This window comes from Panthera onca, chromosome B4 (genome assembly GCF_046562875.1).
Source record: "Panthera onca isolate mPanOnc1 chromosome B4, mPanOnc1 haplotype 2, whole genome shotgun sequence".
NCBI classification, from domain to species: domain Eukaryota; kingdom Metazoa; phylum Chordata; class Mammalia; order Carnivora; family Felidae; genus Panthera; species Panthera onca.
This window is the reverse complement of record NC_138345.1, coordinates 129,982,652-130,005,065: the sequence shown is the minus strand read 5'-3', so window position 1 is coordinate 130,005,065 and position 22,414 is coordinate 129,982,652. Positions and strand designations below refer to the sequence as shown.

Below are 22,414 nucleotides of genomic sequence, written 5' to 3'. Positions count from 1 at the left end.
GCCATGAGCCTGTGTCAAAGCGAACTGAACTCCTAGCCCTGGATCTGTGTCCTTCTGATGCTCTCGTCCCCCACCCCCCCTTGTGCTGGGAGTCTGGCTTTTGGGAAGTAAGAAAGAGAGTGATTTCTTTTTTTTTTTTCTTTTTTAGCTGCCCGGAACTTCTGGCTGGAGAGCGTTGTCTCCTCAGGAGATTCACTAAAAAGCTTGGGGACAATGGGATGTCCCACGAGAAGGGGGGGGGGGGTGTGGTCCTCAGAGACCTGGGTTTGGAATTTGATCCGAAGTGACCAACCATCCTGGTTTGCCTGCCACATAAGGGAGTTGCCTGCAGTCATGGGCTGTGAGGGCTAAAAGTGGGCCACATCTCGACTCTGCCACTCATTGGGTCACCGTGGCTAAGTCACTTCCCCTCTGCATGCCTCGGAAGTTTAGCTGGAAAGTGAGGTCAATAGCCAACCAACATCCCTCTCATGAAGCTCCCAGAAGATTGTGGAGGCAAAGGTGGAATGTGTTACCTCCCAGCAGATGTGGAGTTATTTTCTCACTGTTAGCGGTGGCCCCCCCTGGTGAGGGATCTCCTCCTCCCTCCCCCCACCTCCCGCTGCCTATTATTCACCCGTTCCCTGCCCCACGCTAATCAGCACCTACTACGTGCCAGGCCCTGGATGTGCAAGGGTGGAAAAGAAGAGCCCAGCCCTCACGGAACTCAGAGCGCATGCAGGCGTTAATTGAAACGCAGAAAGAGGAATTTGTTCGGCAACAACTTTTCATGAGCAGCTACTATGTGCCAAGCATCGCCTTGAACGTTGTGCGGACATTATTAGCTCATTGGACCCCCGCAATAACCGGGTGAGGTGAAGATTATTCTATCCCCGTTTTGTACGTGAAGAAATTGAGGCTCGGAAAGGTGAAATAATCAGTAGAGAAGCCAGGGAGAGGACATTAAGAGGAATCTTCTTGAAGGAAGGGTTCATGTCTGTGTGTGCCAAGGGAAACAGCTTTCCAGGAGGGAGCAGCAGGTGCAAACTTTGGGAAGCAGGGACCAGCATGATGCCTCCAGGTACCTGCAAGTTCACCGAGGCCTGCGTATTGAGTGAAGGGTTCATACTTACCCTGCAGGGGCTGTGGAGTAGAGAGGACGTCTGTAGGGAGACAAGAGTGGAGGCCCGGTGACCAGTGAGCTGACTTATGCTGGACACTTCTTTTTTTTTTTTTAATTTTCAAAGTTTATTTATTTATTTTGAGAGAGAGAGAGCTGGGAGGGGCAGAAAGAAGGAGAGAGACTCTCAAGCAGACTCTGCACGGCCAGCACAAAGCCCCACCAGGCGCTCGAACTCACTAACCAACCGTGAGATCATGACCTGAGCCGAAATCAAGAGTCGGACGCTCGACCCACTGAGCCACCCGGACGCCCCTGGACACTTCCTATTAGTTTTAAAGTCTTGTCCCTCCAGGAAGGGTTCAGTCAACCATACACGGCCGATGATCAATGGCTAATGTTTAGCCAGGTCCTGGGCTGAGCCGGGGGTTACAGAGACTATTTAGGGCCAGTCGGAAAAGGAGCCCAATTAGCGCAGGCCGGGCCCAGGAGGGCTCACCATCTGAGCGCAAGGTCTGAGCGCTCCAAATCGCAGTCGCTAAAAGTCCTCCTCCCCCAGCTGCCTACCTCCTGCACACCTGCCGCCAGTGGAGGGAAGATGGAAACCCGCCCACAGCCACAGGGCGAGGCGGTCAAGTTCAGCCCCTGTAGGGCGGGTCTCAGCCGAGAGGTGCGCGGCGGGGAACCCCAAAGGGCCTCGGGGGACCTAGGGGCATCCCTGGAGGGACCTCGCCCGAGCAAGAAAAGTCTACCCCGAGGTAGTCGGGCCTCTGGGCGGGGCCGGCAGGATGGGACGCCCCGCCCCTGCCGCGCCCGGCCCCGCCCCACCGCGCGGAGCCTGGCCTTATAAGGTGAGAGCGGCGCCGCGCTCCCGTCTGGGCGGCTTGTCGTCACCTGCGTCCGCCCGCTCCGCGCCTAGGCCCGCCCGCCAGGGGCACTAGTCCAAGGCCGCGCCAGCCTGCGCCTTCGTACCCAGAAGCGTCGCCCTGCCCGCGCACCTGCGCGGTTCCCAGCCAGCCGTGCCGGAACCGGGTCCCCGCGCGGCGAGGCGCCGCGGGTTGGGGGGCCCGGAAAGTTGGCGTGGGGGGAGGCAGCGCTGGGCTGGGCGCAAGCCGGGGTGGGGGTGGGAGGAAAATCGGCCCCTCTTCGGGACTCCCCAGCCCGCCGGGTGCCTGCTAAACCCGGCTTTGAACTCAACTCTGACAAAGTTAACCGCCCAGTCAGCCTGCGCGGTGTGACTTAGTAAGAGCCAAGACTCAGCAACCACACGACTCAGATTCCATTTACTAGCTTGCATTCTGGCCTTGGTGGGCTGTGGGCAAGTTCAGCGGTTCTCCTGTGCCTCGGTTTTCTCATCTGTAAAGTGGGGATATATAATGGCTGCTTGCTCGGGGTTGGGGTTGAGCATCAAATGTGTTCATATAAGTGAGCAGTTTTCAGCAGGTTTTGGTGGAGTTGATAACACCCCAAAGGGCTGCTTCTCAGATGTTGAGACCCAAACGGCCAGAAGTTCAGCCTCGGTCCTGGTCTTCTTTCGCCAGTGTTAGGGGGTTTAGGAGCAGTTTTTAAAAACACGCAGGTATTGGGGCGTCTGGGTGGGTCATTTGGGTGCGTCTATGACTTGATTTCAGCTCCGGTCGTGATCTCATGGTTTGTGGGATGCAGGCCTGTGTAGGGCTCTTCACTGACTGCACTGAGCCTGCGTGGGATTCTCTCTCTCTCTCTGTCTCTCTGTCTCCCCTCCCCTGTTCACACACGCTGTCTCTGTCCCAAAATGAATAGATAAGCCTCAAACCCTGAGATTCTTATTTCTCACATTTCCTGAATCCTGGTTAGGGGCAAGGAGAATGCCTTTGGTTAGAATGTCTCTCACACCCCTTAGCAAAGGAGAGACAGGCCTGAGACTGGAAGACAGGAGCAGGAGATAGGAGCTGGGTAAGTTTCATAACATGGCTTTGTTTTGGGGACTTCAGAGTTTCCATTGAGAGTGTAGAATTACTGTTTATGGCACTTGGCTTTCCATACATGGTGGTGACATAATATTCACTTTAATGTTTTTTAGTATGAAAATGTGCAGAAATACACACAAGGGCATAGATCCTTCATAGATTCATGTAATGTTCGTAAATAAATGCGTTAAAACAGGAGCTGATTTTCAAAAAAAATTTTTTTTTAAATTTTTTTTTTTTTAATGTTTATTTATTTTTGAGACAGAGAGAGACAGAGCATGAACAGGGGAGGGTCAGAGAAAGAGGGAGACACAGAATCTGAAACAGGCTCCGGGCTCCGAGCTGTCAGCACAGAGCCCGACGCGGGGCTCGAACTCACGGACCGCGAGATCATGACCTGGGCTGAAGTCAGATGCTCAACTGACTGAGCCACCCAGGCGCCCCCAAAAAAAATTTTTATAAATTTTTTAACGTTTATTTATCGTTGAGAGACAAGAGTGTGAGCAGCAGGACGGGGGGCGGGGTGGGGGGGAGACACAGAATCTGAAACAGGCTCCAGGCTCCGAGCTGTCAGCACAGAGCCCAACGCAGGGCTCGAACTCACAAACCGCGAGATCGTGACCTGAGCCGAAGTTGGTCGCCTAACCAACCGAGCCACCCAGGCACCCAAAACAGGAGCTGATTTTTAATGAGAAGAATAAGATAAAGGTACAAAGAGTGCCAAGGCAAAGCTCTTGAGTTTGCTAGCAGTGGCTGACGTTTGGCAGGAACCTCCTGGAGACTGGACCCTGCCCCAGCAGGGGACGGTGTGGCCGGAGGAGGTGGGATCTCAGAGCCTGACTGGCCAGCGTCCTCGCGTCGTAGCACGCATCTACAGCACGCAAATGCCTCCACGCCAGCGCACCCCAGCCGGCTGCCTCTAGACTCAAGTCTCCTCGCCTGGGTTACTTCTGCATTTGCTTTCTCAGCTGCCCTCCTGGGCCACAGGCACCCACCCAGCACACCAGAGCCAAAGGAATTTTCTAGACCGCTGAAACTCCTCCATGGCTTCCCCAGTGCCTGCAGGAGAAAGACCCAGACCTTAGCAGGGCTGACGTGCCTTCCGCGGTCCGGGGCCCACAGACTGCTCAGCGCCTCTTCCTAGCACTTTCCTCCCACTTTCCTCTCAGGTCAACATGCACCATTTGCAGCTTCCTGAATATTCATTAAGTAAATATTGAATGCGTTAGTATACGACACCAGAAAGAGAGCTCCACGGTGGTGATGTGCAATGCAGGCAGGGTCCAGCCATCTCTCCTGGAGTTCACTGGCTAGTGGGGGAGTTGTGATACAGTGTTCCCAGCAAGGTGGGGTCCTCTGGCCAATGTCTTCATCTGGGGCTCTTATCTGGGTGGTAATTCACATGCCTGTCTCTTTCACCAGACTGTGAGCTGCTCGAGGGAAGCCATCCTATGCTGGTCGGTCTAGTGTCCCCCGGTCGCTTGCGTGCGTGGTGCCTAGTAGGTACACAGCAATCCTTGGATGACGATTAAAGCAGCGAGCCTCCGCACCAGGACCCCCGCCCCAGAGCAAGTCAACCTTCAATCGATCATTCGTTCATTCATTTTAAGCGAACAGTTCCACCCGCCCACTAAATCAGAGTGTGCCAAGCCGCTGATGGTGGAGCATTTGACTGGCAGGGTGAGAGTGCTGCGCTCCAGCAGACTGTGGGACGGCCAGCAGCGGAAGGGGACAGCCTGCCTGGCCCCCTGTGGGTTGATGGCCAGAGGAAGTGTCATTTCGACAGGGCCTCCCGGAGTGAAGGCAGGGTTGGGCGTGAGGCTGAAAGAAGAGGGAACCTGGAGGACGGAGAGGTGTGCCGGGCGCTGTGCGGTTGCCTGGGTGGGGGCCCCCAGCTGGGTGTGGCCCGAGCCTTTGGTCCGGGTGTGTGAGCAGGGAGCCCAGGCAGACAGGAAGCTCCTTCCGTGCCAGCTGTCTTGCCCCTGCTGGTGAACAAAGGGCACATCGTCTGAGGCAGCGGCTTTTCAAGGTTTTCTGACTGCGACCAGCACGAAGGCACACATTACATCACGACCTGGCACAAAACACAAAATCCAAGCAAGCATTTCACGAGACCGTTTACTACCCGAGACTCACTCTGCTCTTTTCCCGTCATTCTTATCCTCGTCCCCATTATGAAATTCTGAGTCTGACTCACCAAATTAATTTCAAGAGCTACCTGCACTTTGACCTGCACGTTGAAAACCATTGATCCAAGCGTCCTTCCAAAGGGTCTCGTAGTGGCTGGGAGGCCCTTTTTAATGCACAAAGAATTTAAACGCTCAGCATCCTGAGTCCATTCCACAGCCACTTTCTTTGTTCTTACTTCCCTTTTTTTTTTAAAAAATGTTTATTTATTTTGGAGAGCGAGTGAGAGCAGAGGAGGGGCAGAGAGAGAGGGAGACACAGAATGCGAAGCAGGCTCCAGGTTCCGAGCCGTCAGCACAGGGCCCGATGCGGGGCTCGAACTCACGAACCGCGAGATCATGACCCGAGCTGAAGTCAGTCACTTAACCGACGGAGCCACCCAGGCGCCCCAACATGGCTCTTTTCACTTGTAAAGCAGCCCAAGAGGGTGGGGTGGGTCCCCCAAACCCCGACCCGTATCCCTACCCTCAGAAGTCTCCACTTGGCAGGGCACCCCGGGTGACTCAGTCAGTTAAGCGTCCGACTCGTGGTTTCAGCCCAGGTCATGATCTCACGGCGTGTGAGTTCGAGCCCCGCATCGGGGCTCTACGCTGACAGCATGGAGCCTGCTTGGGATTCTCTCTCTCCCTTCTCGCTGCCCCTCCCCCACTCATACCCCCCCCCCCAAATAAATAAAATAAACTTAAAAAAAAAAAGACAGAAGTCTCCACTTGGCATCTAGTTCCCCTGGGGCAGGGGCGTGGCCCCAACTCAAGATCCTTGGCCCTCAGGACACTGGAGCCAGAGGAGACCTTCGAGATGGAGTCCAACCCTCTGGTTTTATTTTTCTGGAAACTGAGGCCCAGAGCGGGGAGGAGACTCAGCTGAGTTTCCTCCACAGGAGTCATCTCGGAGTGAGTACTGAGATTCGGGTCTCCCGGCTCCAAATCCAGGGCTCTTTCTTTTCACTGTTGCAGGTGGAGAGTCTGTGGAAGGGGGAGGGGGGCTGGGGAAGGGGCTTGGGGGAAATGTCCTGCCTGGGAGAAGCTGGGCTGTGTGCTTGCAAGGCCCCCCCCCCCGGGGGACCTGCGTCCTTGCTGTGATCCTGCCACCCTCTTTCTGTGGACCCCGGCCGAGGCACTGCCCTATAAGGAGGGGACAGGACCACAGGAGGTCTCAGAGCCCTTCCTGCTCTGAGCCTGAGCTGCCTGCCTTCTCCTCTCGTGTGCTGGAGGAGGGCCCTCCCTCCCCCAGCATGAGATAAGAGAACACCCTCTCTCCCTCCTGTCCCCAAGCCTGAGTTGCCTGGAGCAGTGACAGGGGAGGACAAAGCCTGTGGGAACCTGTCTTCTTCCGGGAACTTGCTGTTTCCCCACTGGGGGCCTCTGGATTAGGATAGTGGCTTCTAGTCCTTTCTTTCTGGAGACATTGGATATGGTCTGAAATCCAGGCAGAGGGGCCCTCCTCCCCCTGGGCTTGCTGGCTCCTTGGGCTCGTGCATACGCATGATTTGCCTTCTCAGTTCACTCTCCTTTTCCATGTGGGCATCTCCTAACTGGACCCACGTGATTCTTAGGGCAGGATTTCAGACCCTGTATCTGCGATCAAGAGAGTTTACAGTGGGAGGGATTTGGACTTCTCTCCCTAGGGGAGGCAGCATGAGTACTGGGTAAGATCTGGGGTTCTCAAAGGAAAGTGCCTGGGTTCCAGCCCCAGTGCCCTGCTTGGGTAACCTTGGGCTTCATCTGCATTATCTCTATGTGCCCCATGGGGACCCTATCAGATAAATAATATTCATGACCTCCCTGAGGCTCAGGGAGCAAAGGGACTCAGTCAGGCGCCACACCAGAAGGGAAGGAATCTAACTCACGCTCACTGAGGTGACAGGTCTGTGGACCCTCCCTCCCATTCATTCCCCAACTGCCTCCACAACATCCCCACCGGACAGCCTCCCAGCCCCTGTGCCTTAGGGCAGGCTGCTGTACAGAATTCCACAGACTGGAGGGCTGGAAGTCCAAGATCAAGGTGCCAGCAATGTTGGGGCCTTGCTGAGGCCTTCTTCCTGGTTTACACATGGCTGTCTTCTCGTATCATCATTAGCGTTTCCCCTCTTGTTCAGGGGACACTAATCCCATCATGGGGGCTCGCCTCCCGAAGGCCCCACCTCCCATCCCATCCCATCCCATCCCATCCCATCCCATCCCATGCGGGCTTCAACACAGGAATCTGGGGGAACACCAACCTCTCTTTTCTCAAGTCTCCAACTAAAGAGACTTTCCCTAGTGGGACAGCAATGGTTCTTGGCCGGCTCCTCCTTCTAGAAAGACCATACGAGGAGGCTGGGATTCTTCAGTTTCAAGCCACAGAAACTGACTCTGCATAACTCAGCAGAATAAAAATGGAGGTGGAGGTGGTTATTGGGACATGTTGGCCACGCCTCTGCAAAGCCGGAAAGGCTGGGTGCCCGCATCTCCTGGGGGTGCTTCTTGCCTGGTGGCTTCTGGGCCTTCTGGCTGGCCGTCCTGAAAGAGATGACTTTAAGGTTAGGAGCGTCTGAGCTCAGCCCCGGGAGTCTCAGACCAGGGTTCTGGCCCACTTCCTCTCCACGGGTTGAGTTCGTGGACCACCTTTCCAGGATGTGGCCATCAGACGCTCTCTCCCCCGCGCCCCTGCCCCCGTGTTTCTCATTGGGGTTCAGATTGTCTTGCCTGGTTTGAGTCACAGGCCTGCCCCTGGAGAGGAGGGGCAGGACCTTGTGACTGGCCGTTCTGCCATCACCAGGTGGAACGAGGCAGGGGTGGATCCCCCCAAAGGAAGGGATTGCTAAGAACAGAACAAGGAGGGGAATCAGAAGCTCTCCACCCTGGATTCTACCCACCGGCCCTCATCCTGGCCTCCTGAGAATAAATTCCTCTTCCCCTGCTTCCCCTCCCTGCTTCTTCCCGCTTTCCCTCCCTCCTTCAAACACTGATTGAGTGTTTGCTTTGTTTCGGGCACATTGCTAGGCCCTGGGAATTAAAAGATAAGTCAGACCCAGGGCTAGCCCTAGGGAACCCATCTAATCCTGATCAGCATACACTGCTGATTAGCCACGGCAAGGCCAAGTCAGGCATTACCAATCGACCACAGCACACTTTCCCCGGGAGCCTGGGCTCAGCCTCAGGATGCTCTGCACAGAGCTCGGGGCAGCCAATTCTCATCAACTGGAGTCCCATGATAGGGAAACCTTTTGCTGTGCCCGGCCCCAACCCCACCCCTTTCCCATAACAATTCCAACATTTAAAACCAGCAGAATTCCCCTCTGCTCACTCCCAGGGTCATTTCTTCGCCATGGTGGGGGTGGGGTGGGAGGGGGAGAGAATGGTATTGGTGTGTTCAGTTCCCGACCCCAGTTGGCTGTTGAGTCAACTTTGTGGTTAGGAGTCTGAGCGCAGTTCCTGTAGACAGAAAGACTACGTTTGGATCTTATCACTGTACCCTTCTGAGCCTCTGGTTCGGGATGAATTTTCTATGACTCCCACAACCAGTGACCACAAATTTTGTGGCCTAAAATAGGCCAAATTTGTTATCTCGCACTCACGGAGGTCAGAAATTCACAGTGAATCTGATGGAGCTAACATCTAAGCGTTGGGGGCGCCTGGGTGGCTCGGCCCGTTGTGTCTGACTTCGGCTCAGGTCATGATCTCATGGTGCGTGAGTTCGAGTCCCGCATCAAACAGTGGGCTGTTAGCTAGAGCCCGCTTCGGATCCTCTGTCCCCTGTCTCTCGGCCCCTCCCCTGCTCGTTCCCTCTCTCTCTCTCTGGCTCTCAAAAATAAACATTAAAGAAAAAAAAAAGCGAAAATCAAAGCATCAGCGGAGTTGTAGTCTCTCTGGAGGCTCCGAGTGAGAGAATCAATTTCCTTGCCTTTTTCAGGCTCCTGGAGGCCATCCCCACACCTGGCTGGCAGTCCCACCCTCATCACCCCAAATCTCTGCTTCTGTCCCACCTCCTTTCTGACTCTCTGACTGCTGTGGTCTGCAGTTTCTGTCCCCCTCAAAATCATACGTTGCAATGCCAACCCCCAAAGATGACGGCTTCTGGAGGCGGGGCCTTTGCAAGGCGCTTGGGTCAGGAAGGCAGAGCCCTCACTAACCGGATCAGAGCCCTTGTAAAAGAGGCTCCGGAGAGCTCCCTGGCTCTGTCCCTCCCACCAGGTGAGGACACCTGGAGAAAGTGTCAGCTGTGGATCCGGAAGAGGAACCGTAGCAGAAAGTGAAAGTGCCAGCACCTTGATCTTAGACTTCCTGCCTTCAGAACTGTGAGGGGAAAAAAAAAAAAAAAAATTCCTGTCGTTTACAAGCCAGGCAGTGTGTGGGGTTTGGTTTTAACAGCCTGACTAGATGGCGACCTTGACCTTCTACTTCTCTGTTATTGGGGCCTTTGTGATTACTCCAGGCTAACTTGGGTAACCCAGGATAGTGTCCCCACCTGGAGATCCATATCAAAACCACATCTACAAAGTCCCTCCTGCCATGTTGGGGAATGGTCATAGCTTCTGGGGCTTGGAATGTGGACACCCCTGGGGGCCGTTATTCTGTCTGCCACAGGTTCCTGTACCCGTAACATGGGGTATCGATAACCCACCTCAGAGACCCGTGGGGAGACCTATTATGTGAGACAATTCGTGAGAGGCGCTGGGCACAGTGCCCAGCAGTTGCCCCTGGGCGCTTAGAGGAAGACTTTGACATTCCCAGAAGCAGTCGTTGGAGAGAGCCCAGCATCCCGCTCCCTGACCTTGGCCCTATATCCCCCCTTTTCTCATGCTTCCGGGCACCCTCTGTCCAACCCTGACGACGGGGGCGTGAAATCCCTGCAAAATGTCAAGTTTGTACTTGTCTTTCCGAGGCTCTGCTCTGTATCACCGCCGCCCCCCTGCCCCCAGCCCCCACCTCTAGGCTTTCATAGCGATCACCTGCTTTTTTTTTTAATTTTTTTTTTAACGTTTATTCATTTTTGAGACAGAGAGAGACAGAGCCTGGACAGGGGAGGGTCAGAGAGAGAGAGAGGGAGACACAGAATCTGAAACAGACTCCAGGCTCTGAGCGGTCAGCACAGAGCCCGACGCGGGGCTCGAACTCACGGACCGCGAGATCGTGACCCGAGCCAAAGTCGGCCGCTTAACCGACTGAGCCCTCCAGGCGCCCCACGATCACCTGCTTTTTATAGAGAAGCGGTACCAGCACAAGCAGCAGCAGAACCATGGAACTTGTCAGGGCAGTTAGTTAGTAGTTACTAGTTAGTTAGTAGTTAGTAGTTAGTTAGTAAGTAGTTAGTTAGTGGTTAGTTAGTAGTTAGTTAGTTAGTAGTTAGTTAGTAGTTAGTTAGTTAGTAGTTAGTTAGTTGGTTAGTTAGTAGTTAGTTTCCCCCAAACAAAAGCAGAAGGTCTGGGGTGGGGCCGTGCAGTCTGAGTTTTCGGGGTTCCTGCAAAGGATGCCAATGCCCCCTTAAGCTTGAGAACCCTGGGATGGAGCATCTCAAGCACCCGCACCTGCCCGGTGGACACAAGGTGGCCCTGAGGCACGGGCGTGGTTGTGAGGCTCAGGGAGGTGAGTGGGAGGCTCAGCCCGTGCAGGTAGGAGAAGGTAGAGCGCAGGTCGGAACCTGAGCGGGGCTGGTGTTCTTTCTACATCACCGTGCACCTCCACCCTTGGGCACCGCCCCCACAATGCCACCTGGACACGGGGGCCCGGCGCCCAAGCGCTCCAGGGGAAGCTCTACCCAGCCACTCCCAGGGCACAGCCCAAGCCCAGGGACCTCTCTCTCTTCACCTGTCGTGTGTCATTCTGGGCAGGGCCCTGCGTTCAGCCCCAGTCTGAGGCTCTGATAACTAACTTATACTCGAGTAGAAATGGCTGATAGCGCCATCGGGGGTTACGTGCTCCTTTTCGGGGGCTGCCTGTGGTAAACAGGAAGGAAGAGAGTTCACGGTGGGATTTCACCTGGTCAGGCATGTCTGGAGGCATCATGTGCGTGTTTGGGTGCGAGGGCTACGGACTTCCCAAATACAGGCAGAATGGTGTGGAAACAGTACGGGGCGCTGCTATGGCTAGGTCATGATCATCACTGCCTAGCGACCTCGGGTAAATCATTTCATTTCCCTAAGCCATCATTTTCTTTCCTGGAAACGGGGATGATGCCTGCACAGGGTTCCACTGGGATAACCTTGAGCAGGTGGCCCTTTCCTCTCTAGATTGTTCTGGCAGGTTGCCGTGAGCTGAGCCCAACCGGGCAGAGTCGCCCCACCTTACAAAGTAGGCAGGTCCCTTCCTGGGACCACCTGCCAGAGGGGATGGCCAGGGTCAGAGTGCCTAGCATCCCTGCTTCTGGAAGGCTTCTCTGATGCGAGCCTGAGCCCTGAGCTCTGGTTGTGTAGAGAGCCCTGGACTGGCAGTCAGGGGCCCGGGGTCTGGTCCTGGCTTTGCAGCTGACTTACTGTGTGACCTGCCCGATTCCCTGTCCCTCTCTGGGCCTGTGGCCTTGCCTGGAGGATGAGTGAGATGTGCAAAGGCCCTTCCCACCCCAGCTTGGTCACCCTCCCCTGGATCCCTTGGCAGCCCTGCCTGTCCTCCTGGATATGGCAGCGAAGGCATCCCGCTGACTTGTTCCCACAGCCTATGAGATGTGCCATGTTCTCCCCCGCATGAGGGAAGGGCCCTGTGTTTGTGCCTCCTCGTCCTGCCTTCAGCCTTGCACCAAGCACTGAGCTCTACGTACTGTTGTGCTCAAGAAAGACCTGCTGATACATTTCCAGCGACCTTGGCTTTGCCCAGGTTATTTCGAGAGAGAGAGAGACAGACAGCAAGCAGGGGAGGGGCAGGGAGAGAGGGAGAGAGAGAATCCCAAGCAGGCTCCGCACTGTCATCACAGAACCCCACGTGGGGTTCGAACCCATGAGCCGTGAGATGATGACCTGAGCCGAAATCAAGAGTCGGACACCTAACCGACCCGAGCCACCCGGGTGCCCCCAGGAGAGTATTTTTCTTTCAAGGTGCCATCTCCTCCAGGAAGCCTTCCCAGACGCCACCTCCTTGCAACACACCTACAACTGGTCCTCCCACCCTTCTCCCCTGGCTCCAGCCATCCCTCCCTTTCAGATTCGTTCTTAGAACAGTGACTGGCACACCCAATGTGGGGGGCGGCGGGGTTGAATCCACTGGGATTATGGTCTAAGGGGAGAGACAGAAGAAAGAGAGAGAGAGATGAAGAGAGAGGCCAGTCTTTGCAGGGATGGGGGGGGAGGAGACACATCTGGAAGGGGCTCTGCCTCAGGAAGGCAGATGGCAAACAGCTGGCTGGGGGTGGCTGTGACTCACCCCACCCCTGCAGGCTGGGGGATGCTGACGACAGGCTGAGACGAGTCCAAAGGCCTAAAGGAATTTTGATAAGGGTAACACAAGCCCTGGAGTATTTCTAGAATGCAGGAGGTCAAGGGTGCGGGGAGCAGGGTCGGAGCAAAACTGCCGGCTTATGTTACTTATTTATTTATTATTATTATGTGGGTTTTTTTTTTCCTGGATAAAAAATTCACATGGCACAAAATTCAAAAAGTGCAAAGGGGACACAGTGAAAAGTCTTTCCTCTTCCCCTTCCTGCCATCCAGTTCCTCTCCCCAGAAGGCCTGTGTTTCCAGGGGCTTCTGCATTCTTTTCTTTTCTTCTCTTTCTCATACAGGGACGCATAGTAGCCACACTTTTCCTCACTTTCCTTTTTCCCTTCACGTGTCCTTGACAGCATGTCATATCGGCACCTAAAGAGCTTCCTCTTTTTTTTTTTTTTTTTTTTTTTTAATTTGTCTGTGTTTAGGGTTGCCAGATAAAGTACAGGATTCTCGGTTGAATTTGAATTATTTGAACTTCCGATCAAGAAAAATTAACTTTTCAGTAGAAGTTTGTCTCATGCAACATTTGGGACATACTTACACTAAAAAACAAAAACAAAAACCCTACTTGTTTTCTAATCTGAAATTCACATTTAACCAGGCATCCCGTGGTTTCGTTTGTCCAATCTTGCAGTATTTCATGGGGATTCCTTATAACTAAGTCTTTGGGGGGCACCTGGGTGGCTCAGTTGGTTAAGCGACCGACTCTGGCCCAGGTCATGATCTCGCAGTTCGTGAGTTCGAACCCCGCGTCGGGCTGTGTGCGGACAGCTCAGAGCCTGGAGCCTGCTTTGAATTCTGTGTGTCTCTTTCTCTCTGCCCCTCCACTGCTCACGCTCTGTGTCTCTCTGTCTCTCAATAACAAATAAACGTTAAAAAAAAATTTTTTTTTTTTTAAAGTCTTTGGAAGCTTCAGGAATCGGACACCTGGGACCTGGTGGGCATCCACCCCCTGGACTTTGAAGGTCCAGCACTAGATTTCCATCTCCAGGCCCCCATTGCCAAGATGAGAAATGAAAGCCTCTCCGCGTCATCTGATCCACCTCCCCTTGTCTGAGGCCCAGAGAGGGAAATGACTCACACAAGATCACACAGCCAGTCGGGGCAGAATGGGGCTAGGCCATTTCCGTCTCCCGTCTCCAGACGGTTTTTTTCTCAGGCTGCTTAGCGTGACATACTCACGGGGGTCATGATTTGTAAGCCTAAGCTTTTGGAACATGCACAGACACTTGGGAAGCCAGAAACCAAGGGCTCCAAGTTCTGTGGGGAGAGGCGGGCCCACAAAACCCTGGGGAGCCCTGCTCCCTGGCAGGGGGGTTTCCAGTATGGGTCCAATCCCCACAACACCTGGCTAATGGCAACAACAATAATAATAATAATAATAGCTGTCACTGTCGGCTACATACACTGTGTTGGGTGTTCAACCAACTTGTCCCTTTTGAGTCCTATAGTGGTCCTGCATGATGAGTCAGAGCAGTCCTGTCCCCACAGCTGGACACTAAGGCCCGGAAAAGGTAACTAATCTCATCATTCACCAAGATCCCCCAACCGTGAAGTGACAATGCTGGGGTTTTAACCCAGATATGTTTTGTTGTTGTTGTTGTGTTTTTTGTTTTTTATTTTTTTTATGTTTTATTTATTTTTGAGAAACAGACAAAGTGTGAGCGGGGGAGGGGCAGAGAGAGAGGGAGACACAGAATCTGAAACAGGCTCCAGGCTCTGGGCTGTCAGCACAGAGCCCGACGCGGGGCTTGAACCCACGAACCGTGAGATCATGACCTGAGTCGAAGTCTGATGCTTAACCGACTGAGCCACCCAGGCACCCCAACCCAGATGTGTCTGACGCTAAGGCTCAAATCCTTTGCACCGGGATTATGAACACTTATCGATATATTTGTGCCAGTTTTTTCAGGTGAGAAAGCAGAGTACTTGTGACAAGCCCTTTCCCTGAGCCCACTTTGGTTTTGCAAGGGCCCAAAGCGGGAACAGACTTCTGGTCCCTGTGGTCCACAGGATGAAGGCCAAACTCTCACTGGTCCCTTCCTTGACCTTTGATGATGGCCATGAGTCTTCCCTGCCTGTTTCTCCAGGCTTGTCCCCTGCCTCTGGGCACCTCCCCTTCCTTGCCTCCAAACTTCCACGCTTCGACGCTGCGGTCAAGTGGAAAAAGTCAGGTGGAAGAACTAGGGACTCCAGGGACAAGTAGTTACCTGCTGTGTGACCTTGGGCAAGTCACTTAACCTGAGTCTCCCTTTCCTCAGCTGTAAAGTGAAGTCATGTCTAAGTCTCAGCCTGGTGCCTGCCCACCTCACTGGAGACTAATTAATATGCATCGTTGGAAGGAAGGAAGAAAGGGGGTACTTCTGGTGTTCCCACCGTATGCTAGACCCTCTAGGCGACACTGGGGACCCTGGTGAATGGGCCGGCCCAGTAGCTGCTTTCCTGGAGATCTTTCTCGAAGGGCTGCGGATGTGGTTAATTGCAGCAGGAGGTTAAGTAACTGGGGCTTTGTCACTTAGGGCAGGATTTTCCCCAAGCCTATGCCCTTTGACTAGGAACCAGGGCACGGAGTTACCCTAATCTGACTTGCCCGGGTCCACTCAGCTTCAATGGTCAGAGCCTGGCTTCACCCCCAGGGTCTGCTTTTCCAGGCCACCTGGCTCTCCCTTGTGTCCCTAGCACCTAGCGGTCGGAGAGAGACCGAGACTGGGACACTTGGAGAAGGCTTGGGGGGGGGGGGGGCTGGGGAGAAGGGGGGGAGGCGGGGCCTAGGCCTCCACTTGGCTCCGCCCATGCTCAGGTGTGCGCCAGCCTGGTCGGGGAGAAGCTGGCTGGGCCTCTCTCCTCCCGGGTCCGGGTACACATCCCGGTAGCTGGTCCGACTCGAGCTCCGCCCTGCCAGCTTCTCAAACTCGCTACAGCGCCCGGCACAGCCGCCACCCTCCGGGAGCCGAAGCGGGAAGCTGGAAGGCGGCTCCGAGCACTGAACCGGAGGCCCGCCCAACGGTTCCTTCAAGCCTCCATTGTTTTCTTAAGAAACCTTGTGAATTTTGCATTCCACTCCCTAGCAGATCTGTGTTTGTTTTAATATAACGTGATTCCACCCCCCCCCCATCCCCGCCCCGGGAGGATTTTATATATGTGTATAAAATCATGATTCCCTCTCTTCCTGCCATGAAGGTCACAGTAAATCTGACTGCAGAGAGCATGCCATTCCTAACCATGGCCCAGCAGTGTCCCCACCGATCCCTGTGGGGATGGCCCCCCACAGGACACTCTTATCCCTGAGTACCGCCTTCCCTTCCTCCCTTCTCAGATCTGACCCCTATCAAGTCACTATAGCCCATCCATCTGTTTCTGTGACTGCCTCAGCTTAGACAGCGGCCCCCAGGCCCCAGCCCAGGCTCGGGCCAGTCTGTTGACCACCTAGAAAACAGCTCATGAAGGAATGGGCAGGGTGATGGCCGTGTGTGTGTGTGTGTGTGTGTGTGTGTGTGGAGGGGCTGTGGGCAGAATACTGGCCTCCCAGTGAAGGCCACATCCTAATCCCCGACACCTGTGAATACATTACCTTAAATGGGCAAAAGGAACTTTCCAGGTGTGGGTGAGTTCAGGCTGGGGAGCTGGGGGAAGTTCCGCCTGCCCTTCCTGAAGGCCTGCCTTGCAGATTTCAGACTTGCCTTGCCTTACAGTCAGTTAATCAATCGTAAGTTCCTTACAGTCAACCAATCGTTCAGGATATATGTGCCCTACTGGTTCCCTTCCTCTGGTTGAGCCCCGAGGCCAACAGGACCCAAGGGAAATTGGCCTCTGGGGTCTGTATGTGGGAGACCACTGAGAATGGGGTCATGGTGGGCAGAGGAGAGCCAGCTCAGGAAGCGTCTAGAAGGTCGGGTGCCCCTCAGCTGGGGTCTGTCGGGCCCAGGTCCCCAGGGATGGGTGGAGATAGGGTGCAGTCCCCACAGGAGTTGGGGGGCGGGCGGCAGAGCTAGGGAGGGGCCGCGGGGAAGAACAAGGCCTGGAACAGGCCTGGGAGGAGGGTGAGGTTTCCGGGGGGATGGGGAGAAAGCAGGCCTACAGGGGCTGGAAGAGAAAAGCCAGGCTGTGAGATCACACCCCGGGCCTGGGGACACAGCAGGAGGCCCACCCCTCCTGGGGCACACTGTCCCTCCCTGGGGATGCTGGCGAGCTGTCTGGCACCTAATAGTCACTGAACAAATCAGAGGAGACCAGGCCTGGCCAACAGGCATTTGACAACATCTGAGAACACAGAACGGGAAGGAAGGGGGGCAGGGCCGGGAGGTGGGTGCCTGGGGGGAGGGGGGAAGCCCACCCACACGCCTGGTTCACACCCCTTGGGAGCTGCTGGGGTGGGGGGGGGGCGTGGGAGGGAGAGTTCTGTTCCTGCCTCCCTCCCTCCATCCACCCCTTGGGTAACTTTCCTTTTTAAGAGCAGGCCCCTCCTCCCCATAGGGTAATCAGAGCCAGGATATCTGCCCCCAGTTCAGACTTCCATTTCCCCTCAGACCTCTCCTGGGCCGTGGTTTTAGCAAACAATTTGGATCCTTCTAGAGCCTGGGATAGGAGGCCTTGACCCCTTCCTTCTTAGTGGTGCTAAGAAATGCTCCGCATTCCTGAGTCAAGAGGCCGGGGGCCATTCTTCTCCCTTAGCACAGGGGCAGACCCAGAGGAGCAAAGTGAAGTCTGAACCCAGACACCCCTCCCGGGCTCCCAGCTCCTTCTGCCAGCGCCCGCTGAGGTGCTGTCCCACAGCCACTCAAGTCCGCACAGAGCCATCTGGGGGCTGGTGAGCTGAGACCCAGTCCTTAGGCCCTGGGGCAGGAATGTGGGAGAACAAATTCCTGGGGCTTCCTGCCCTGGAGGCTGGGCTCCTGTCTTCAGAGCTGCCCAGAGGAGGGCCCTGCCTAATTCCTGTGAGTCTCCGCCCGATGCCCAGCCCAGCCTGGCACTGAGGAGGCTCTCCATATGAATTTATTGTTGAGGGAGGGAGAGCAGGACAGGTCAAGGGGGGGCGAGATCCTAATCGGCCACCAAGAAGCCATTCCTCCCACCCCTTCCCCTGTCTCTCCCGCACTCCCTTCTCTGCTTTTGGGTGCGGTGCGCCCTTCCCCCTCCACTCCCCTAGATTAAAAATCCCCAAGAAGGTAGAGCTCACATCTAAACCCTCTGCATGTCCCTCCAGAGCACTAACTTCATGTTGGTGTGATCTTGACCTCAATCTCTTTATCTGTAAAATGGGTTCACAACACTACTCCCCCCCGCCCTGGGTTGTTGGGGAGATTAAAATGAGATGGGGCATGTTAAAGCCCATGGTAAACAGAAAAATGGCCCCCCGAAGATGGTCATCCAGATGATCTAATCCCTGGAACCTGTAAATAGTTAGGCTTCCTGCAAAGGGGCATTCAAGTTGCAGAGGTAGTTAAGGTTTCGCATTAGTTGACCTTAAAACAGGGAGATTATCCTGGATTACCCGGTGTAATCCCTTAACGGAGGGGGAGAGGGAGAAGAGGCTGCAACAGAGGATGGTCTGAGAAATGGAGGGAGGGGCCGTGAACCAAGGAGTGTGAGCAGCCTCCAGAAGCTGGAAAGTGCCGTCCCCCCCTCAGAGCCTCCGGAAGGAACAGAGCCCTGCTGACACCTTGATGTTGTGCAGTGAGGTCAGTGCTGGACTTCTGGCCCCCGCGGCTGTGAGATAATCCACGTGTGCGGTTTGAAGCCAGGCTCCTGGTCCTGTGCTGGCTCCTTTCCTGTCTCCAGGGCCTTTAGTCCCCCATCCTTTCTGCACCCCTGCAATAAGCAGGCCTTTTACCCCTATTTCATACATGATGAGACGGGCTGGGAGGGGTCGCGTGACATGTCCAAGGTCACGCGTGCGGCAGGGTGGAAATGGAATCAGAAACCAGGCCTCTGACTCTGGCCCCTGGATGCTGACGCACCACAGGGCCTCTCCTAAGGGTCGCCCAGGGGATGTAAAAGTATATTAATGGCTGTGCAAATCCACGGGGGTGGTTCTTATCCTCCCTGGCTGGCCAGAAGCCCCTGCCTCTGCAGAGACCTCTCTCTTTCCCCCCCGAACTTCAGTTCTTGCCAACCCCCATCCCCCAGCTCCTTGCCCTGTGTCCTTCTGTCTTTCCGGAAGGGAACTGGACTGTGGCCTTTGACACTTGTCTCCATCGCCCCCCAACCTTTGCAGTGCTAACACCCAGGAACAGTGAACACGGGGTTCTCCTTTCCTGCTCACCAGGCCGCAGCCCAGCCCCCTACCCTCTACCCTCCCGGGAAAGGCTGTCCTCAGAGCTCCTCAAAAGGGAGATACTCTATCCCCGCACAGGCTGTGTGAGTGGACAGAGTGGGAGGGAAGCTGGGTCCCCCGCGGCCAGCTGACAGGTCGGAGGGGAAACTGCACTTCCTGCTGGGCCCCCGGGGAGTCTTGTGTCTCCTAGAGGCCAGCTGGGTCCTTGCCTGAACTCCCGGAGGAGAGAGGGCAGGGAAAGGAGGAGGGAGGCAGGGAGAGGAGGAAGGACGAGGCAGAGGGAGAGGAGAGAGAGAGCCAGAGACAGAAAGAAACAGAAGCGAGAGGGTCAGATGCAGAGAGAAAGAAGCAAGAGAAAAAGAGACAGAGAAACAGGAGAGGGAGAGCAAGTTAGACACCCAGAGACAGAACAGTAAGTATGAGAGTTCGAGAAAGAGGCCCAGACAAACGGAAACAGACCGGGCAGACCAGGCCCAGACAGGCCACCTGGGATACCTGGACCTCGCAGACTTTCTCTGGGTTTTCTGTGTGTCTGTGCCCGGAAGCCGTAAAGCTCTGGAGAATTACTGGGACAGCCTGTTTGAAAGTTCCTGGCGTACCGTGGGGGCCAGTACAGGGTCGTGAACCTCATTCCTTTTATCCGCCTCTTGACAACCTTGCATTTTGATCCAAAAGAGTTTTCTTTTGTTTGTTTGGATCAGTTTTGTTTAGTGTATACTATGTGCCAACAAGAGAGAGGTGTTTTGTTTTATTTTTATTTTTTAGTTTATTTACTTATTTTGAGACACACACAGAGAGAGAGAGAGAGAGAGAGAGAGAGAATGCATGAGGAGCAGAGAGAGGAAGAGAGAGTTCCAAGCAGGCTCCGCACTGGCAGCGTAGAGCCCGATGTGGGGCTTGAACACACACGCCGTATCATGACCTGAGCCGAAATCAAGAGACTCGTGCTTGACCGACTGAGCCACCCAGGCACCCCTGAAGCACTTTTTAAAAACCTTTCTCTTGGGGCGCCCCACGCAGGCCCAGGTCATGATCTCATGGTTCGTGAGTTTGAGCCCCATGTCACTGACAGTGCAGAGCAGGCTTGGGATTCTCCCTCCCTCCTTCTGTCTCTGCCTCTCTCTCTCTCTCTCTCTCTCTCTCTCAATAAATAAACTTAAACGTTTTATAAATAAATAAAGTGTGTCAAATCGTGCTCGAGTATCACAACTCACACTCAAGACGTTAAAGAACGCCGGAAGAGGATAAAACCAAAGGGTAAGTTGGGAGAGTGGTGTAGCAGGCAGAAGCCATCCGGTGTGGGTAGGGAAGGCTTCCTTGAGGAGAGAAGTTACTGAATTTTACCTGTAAAGATGAGTGTATTAATCGAGACTTTCTCTTTTGCAAGGGACTCACTTGGCTTAGAGAAATAATAAGATAAAATTTATTGACTCACATGAGTGGAACGTCCAGGGGTAGATGACCAGTTTCAGGCATGGCTGGATCCAGGTGCTTAAGTGAGCAGTATCATGAAGGCTTTGTCTCCGTCCACATCTACCTCTGCTTTCCTCCCACTGGCTCTATTCCAAAGTGTTTTTTTTTTTTTTTCTGCACAGTGACAACGCACATTTATGGGGCACCTGGGTGGCTCAGTCGGTTAAGTGCCGACCTCGGCTCAGGTCATGATCTCGCGCTTCCTGAGATCAAGCCCCACGTCGGGCTCTGTGCTGACAGCTCGGAGCCTGGAACCTGCTTTGGATTCTGTCTGTCTGTCTGTCTGTCTCTCTCTCTCTGCCTCTCCCCCACTCGCACTGTCTCTTTCTCTAAAATAAACATTAAAAAAAAAAAAGAATAAAAAACAATTCTTAAAAAAAAACCCCACATATTTATGAACTTACAGTTTCTGTGGCTCGGGAATATGGGCTCGGCTTAAATACCAGCCCGGGTCTCACAAGGTGACAAAGTGTTGGCAGGAGCTGTAGTCTCAGCTGAGGCTTGACCGGGGAAGAGTCTACTTCTAAGCTCCCACAATTGCTGGCAGAATTCAGTTCCTCGCTGTGATCAGACCAAGCGCCTCATTTCCCTGCTGGGTGTCGGGGGCGAGCCTCCCTCCGTTCCTTCCCCAACATGGCTCTCTGCCTCGTCAAAGCCAGCAAGGGAGACGGAGCCTCTTCACGAGAAGGAGGTATATAACAGAGTCACATACGCGTGACTATGTACACCCCGTCCCGTTTGCCACAGTCGGTTGGTTAGAAGCAAATCGTAGCCCTGTCCGCACTCCAGGGGAGGGGATCACACAAGGGTGTGAACGCCAGGAGGAAGGATCGTGGGGCTGCCCTAGAGTTCAGAGTTCAGCTGCTGTAGACACTGAGCAGCGGCCCAGGGTTGAGAGTCAAGTTCAGTAGACAGAGGATACTCAGGAATACACACACGGGCCCTGACGACAGGTTGCTCTGCTCTTACACCATGAGCTCGGAAGGGTAAGAAATCCCGTCTTGCTATTTTTGTTTCCTCGGTTGCCTGCCCAGCTCCTGGCACATAGTAGGCCCTTCGCGATACCACGTTGGATTGAATGGTTGAACTAGACGACATACCCAGACTCTCATTCATTCATTCGCCAACTCGTTAATCCAGCCGGCGTTTACTGGGCCCCTCACATGCACCAGGCCCTGTGCCGAGGGCTGGGACGCGGTGGAAAAAGGATAGAGCTTTGCCCCCACTGGAAGGATACGACTGGTTACAGTTTGTGGCCTGCGAAGACCAGGCACGTCCCTGCCTGTGATCCTGGTGTGTGGATGTGGAAGAGACTGAAGTTCAGAAAGATACAGACTTTACAAAGATGGCTGCTGGACTCCCTCTCCAGTGCTCTCTCCTAGGAGGACCAGGCTACCTGGGTGCCGTTGGGCCCACTGCTCAGGACACATCCCTTCGTCTGGCTCAGAGTTTGAGAGGTGCCCAGTGGTGGCCTCCAGTGGGGCTGGGGTGTCTTCCCCGGAGAAGTGGCTTGGGGCCACAGCAGCTGGGGAAGGGTCTGACGTGTGTCCTCCACCCCCACCACAGGCCCGATAAGAGAGTGACCGCAGTCCTTTTTGGGTCACTTTCTTGGTCAAAACAGGAACGTGGTCTTGAGTGAAAAGGCAAGATATGGAGAGAACTGCCACCAAGTGACTTGGTCAGCGCGGAGGATGGGGACAGCGAGTTATCGTCTCAGGGTCCTTCCTAGGGCCTTGGTTCACGAGGTTTCCTCTCTAGTTGTGCTGCCCTATTGACTCCCTTCCTTTTCTTTTCTTTTCTTTTTTTTTAAATGTTAATTTGTTTTTGAGACAGAGACAGAGCATGAACGGGGAAGGGTCAGAGAGAGAGAGGGAGACACAGAATCCGAAGCAGGCTCCGGGCTCCGAGCTGTCAGCACAGAGCCCGACACGGGGCTCGCAGAGGTTCTGAGACGATGATTTGAATACGAGTCATTTGTTTGGATAAAGTTCCCCGGCAAATCAGGTCAGGGAGAGGGGACGGTGAGACAAGGA

General features: G+C 54.5%; 1 long non-coding RNA gene across 1 annotated transcript; it reads right to left on the bottom strand.

Moving 5' to 3' along the window:
* Positions 1-1,199: 1,199 nt before the first annotated feature.
* LOC132693790 (uncharacterized) lies at positions 1,200-21,910 on the bottom strand. The gene is made up of 3 exons (XR_009616960.3): positions 20,786-21,910; positions 7,457-7,736; positions 1,200-5,122 (listed from the first exon to the last, which is right to left on the bottom strand). It is a non-coding gene; the product is annotated as an uncharacterized LOC132693790 (long non-coding RNA).
* Positions 21,911-22,414: the final 504 nt, after the last annotated feature.